Source organism: Apodemus sylvaticus, chromosome 1 (assembly GCF_947179515.1).
Source record: "Apodemus sylvaticus chromosome 1, mApoSyl1.1, whole genome shotgun sequence".
NCBI classification, from domain to species: domain Eukaryota; kingdom Metazoa; phylum Chordata; class Mammalia; order Rodentia; family Muridae; genus Apodemus; species Apodemus sylvaticus.
The window spans coordinates 30,092,241-30,096,779 of record NC_067472.1 but is presented as its reverse complement, the minus strand read 5'-3'; positions in this window follow the sequence as shown (position 1 = coordinate 30,096,779).

The following is a 4,539-nucleotide window of genomic DNA, read 5'->3' as shown; positions in this document are numbered from 1 at the left end:
GGTATCACACTCCTCTCCCTGCTTATCCAAGATGCTGTCTTCACTATGAATTACACTTTTTTACTTCCTTATACCATTCTTGCCCAAGCTTTGACATTACAACATGCCATTGTCATTTACAAATTTTCAGAAGACACACAATTGAGTCTCTCACACATACACAACACACAACACACACACACACACATACACATACTTTTAGTCTTTACTATATTCCCAGAAAACTAAAGTTATCATTAACAAAACAACTTACAGGCAGCTTATTTGAAAAAGTAAAACCTCTCTGCAGCCAATAATCAAAGTGCTGGTCTCCTAAACTCAACATAGGCGTCTCCCCTTGTAGCCTGTGGGAAGCCATTAGAGACCCTCACTTTGGCTGACAGGGCAAAGGCCCTGAGAAAAGCAAACAAGAGCCTCTCCCATGGGCATTGGTTTAGCCATTGTTTCAAGATAACTGCAGTATGGTCCTGCCTGCGTCAACACTGCCGACTCCGGGTATCTTCATCAGATAACCTCCTCATCTCCTGCCGTAAATGCCAGGAATACCTCTGCCCCTCTTTGTCCTTGCCTTGGGGTACGCCCCTCCTGAAAGCCTTAAAACCTGTGTACCCCAGAACATTAAACGAGGCTTTGACATAACCCAGATTGACTTGTCTTTCTTGGTGCTTGGCCTCCTTCCTTCTCTCCCCCCTTTGACCCTCAGGCAGTACCCCTTCGGAACCCTGGAATAACTGACCCGCTGGACGGGTTACTGTGGTGCCTGAACTAGGGACCTGAAGTACGGTAAACTACCGGACGACTGAGGAGAAATCCCAGGAAAAGGAATGAAGGACCCCACAGACCGCATAGCTCGTGCGTCGCTGGAGGGGCAGGTGAGTGGCCAAACATTGTTGTCCGATTGTCATTGGGGAAAAAAAGAGGCTAAAGAGGCTTGATTCATAGGACAAATCAAGCAATCATTCAGGGAGAGAGGAGTAAGAGTTAAGAAAAAAGATTTAATTAAGTTCTTTTGTTTTGTCATGAAAAGTGCCCTTGGTTAATTTAAGTGGACCTGATATTCACCCGCTAACTTGAGATAAGGTTGGCAAAGAAATTAATAAGATTTTAAAAACAGGTACAGGTGAACCAATGTTTGATATATTCTTTAGTTCCTGGAGGCTCATTCAGAGTGCCAACGAGGACCCTGCTGAATATTGCCTCCGCCCTTTGTCTCGGGCAGCTTCTGTGACCTCGCTTTCCCATAAAAAGAACTCTCCAAAACCTTCCTAGGTCGTTATAGACAGGTCTGAGTCCCCACCATCCGCTCCTGTAACTTCTCTTTATCCTCTGCTCCTGAGGGACCCATCCCTTGCTGATATGTCATTAAGTTTAGAGAACCCCTGGGGAGAAAGCCAACTTGGGGGAGAAAAGCTGCAGAGAGCAAGTAGCCCTCTTAAAGGAGCTATGAGGGACAAATGGTCACTCTAACTTCAAGATTTATTTCAAAGTCAAATGCCTAGAAAAAGCCAGAGGCAAAACAAGCCCCTCCACATGGCCGGCCACCCTATACCCAGCATGCTGGACAGGGGAGACCCATGCAGGTAGAAGTCAGAGACTGCTGCTGAGGAGGCAGGAGAAAAACTGCTCATGGGCAGCATGTAAGACCTGGACTGCAGAGAAATTCCTGGGCTCTCCTCCCCTCTCCACAGGTGTGTGTGTTCAACTAGGCATCCTCCTTCCTCCTTGTTAAATCTTAAACAAGAGAAAAAGCAGGTTGCAGAAAAGCAGTTTTTCCATGTGTAGGACACAGTATCAAAAAAAAATAATAATAATGGTTAGAAGCTATTTCAAAACTCTCCTGGAAAGGAGAAGAAAATGGGAGACGTCCTGCTTTCTCTCTGAAACCTACTGGAGATCTCCTAAATTCAGGTTAAGATATTTGGATCTTTTGGGGACATCAAGTTCCCTCGCTGTCTATTGTACATCTTTGGTGCACCAAAACTTGTCTATATGTGTGTCAATTCATGTTGTCTATTGTTTTGTTCGCCTGCTTTCTGCTGTTCAAATGACAACATAACTAGGGGAAACTAAATTGTAAAGATAATTGCAGTCTCTGGTTCTGTGTTTCCATCATAGCAGTGTGGTGTGAATAATATGTTACTACATCATCCGTTCAGCAGCTATAATAATTTAAACTGTGTGTGTGTGTATGCATGTACACACATACATGTACTCATATTACAGTTTACTAGATCTCAGAGGGAACTTTTGGCTTCCTTTTTCTGATAAGAGCTGGAATAAATCATGACCCTTGGCTTGTCTTACTGATTTCCTGTGTAGATGTCCTCCTTGGGCTAATGTGTCTCTGCTAAGAGCCTTGGGGATCATATTCTGACGACCAACTACAGTCTCGATCCCAGCCAAGTTGATGCAACAAAATATTCATGAGATGAGACACCCAAGACGCTGGGTCTGGAGCAAAGGAAAAAAAGCTTCTGTGGCCTGTGATTAGACAGAGTTGAGTCAGATGATGATTCTTGATTGTGTCTTTTTTTTTTTTTAAAGATTTACATGGAAAATATTTCAGATAAACACATTTAAAATTGACAATTTTCATGGAAAATTAAAGAGTAAATTGGTAGACATGTAAAAGATTGCTAAATTAATTGAAATATGGGATAGAAACATTTTATGATAAAATTAAAGTTTTATGTGGAAAATATTTCTGATAAAATTGTAGAAAATGTAGAAAAACATGTTAGACTTGAAGATTACCATGAAAATTTTTATATAGATTTAATAAAGGTAGGTATAGAAGTATTCCTAAGCTGATTGAAAGTAGAATTATAAACATTTTCTGATAAACTTGAAGATTTACATGGAAAATATTTCTGATAAAATTGAAGAAATATATAGAAAAAAACATGCTAAAATTAAAGATTATCATGGAAATTATGTAGATAAAATTATAGGCATAAAGATAATTCTAAGTTGATTGAAGGTGGAATTATAAACATTTTCAGATAACATTGAAGATTTACATGCAAAATATTTCCGGTAAAATTCAAGAAATAAATAGACAAACACCTTAAAATTGACCATCATGGTCAATTTTACATATAAAATGGTAGATATAAAAACTCTAAATTAAATGAAGGTGGAATTAGAAACATTTGTGATAAAATCAAAGATTTACATTGGAAACATTTCTGATAAAATAGAAGTATATAGAAAGACAATTTTAAAAATTGAAGATTATCATGAAAATAATGCAGATAAAATGGGAGATATAAAATAACTACTAAATTAACTAAAAGGGAAATTATGAACATTTTCTGATAAAATTGAAGATTTACATGAGAAATATTTTATTAGTCCATGTCTTTTTATTGGGGGAGTTGAGTCCATTGTTGTTAAGAGATATTAGGGAATAGTGATTATTGCTTCCTGTTATTTTTGATGCTATTTTTATGTTTGTGTGGGTATCTTCTTTTGGGTTTGTTGGAATAAGATTACTTTCTTTTTCTAGGGTGTAGTTTTCCTCCTTGTGTTGGCATTTTCCATCAATTATCTTTTGTGGGTCTGGATTTGTGGACAGATATTGTGCAAATTTGGTTTTATCATGGAATATCTTGATTTCCCCATCTATGATGATTGAGAAATTTGCTGGGTATAGTTGTCTGGGCTGGCATTTGTGTTCTCTTAGGGTCTGTATGAGGTCTGCCCAAGATCTTCTAGCTTTCATTGTCTCTGGGGAGAAGTCTGGTGTGATTCTGATAGGTCTACCTTTATAAGTTACTTGCCCTTTTTCCCTTACTGCTTTTAATATTCTTTCTTTGTGAATTTTGTGTTTTGATTATTATGTGCCAGGAGGACTTTGTGTTCTGGTCCAGTCTGTTTGGAGTTCTGAAGGCTTCTTGTATGTTCATGGGCATCTCTTTCTCTAGATTAGGGAGGTTTTCTTCTACAATTTTGTTGGAGATATTTATTGGGCCTTTAAAATGTAAATCCTCGCTCTGTCTATACCTATAATCCTTAGGTTTGGTCTTCTCATTGTGTCCTGGAGTTCCTGGATGTTTTGGGTTACCAGCTTTATGCATTTTGCATTTTCTTTCACTGTTGAGTCAATGTTTTCTATGGTATCTTCAGCACCTGAGATTGTATTCTGTTGTTGATGCTTGCATCTATGACTCCTGAATTCTTTCCAAGGTTTCCTATCTCCAGAGATGTCTCACTTTGTGATTTCTTTATTGTTTCTACTTCCACTTTTAGATCCTGGATGGTTTTGTTCAGTTCCTTCACTTGATTGTTTGTGTTTTCCTGCATTTCTTTAAGGGATTCTTGTATTTCCTCTTTAAGGGCTTTTACCTGTTGACTGATGTTCTCCTGTATTTCTTTAAGGGAGTTATTTAAGTCTTTCTTGAAGCCCTCTATCAGCATCATGAGATAAGATTTTAAATTCAACTCTTGTTTTTTCAGTGTGTTGGGGTATTCAGGACTTGCTGCGGTGGGAGAACTAGGTTCTGATGTTGCCATGTGGCTTCTGATGGTAGGGTTCTT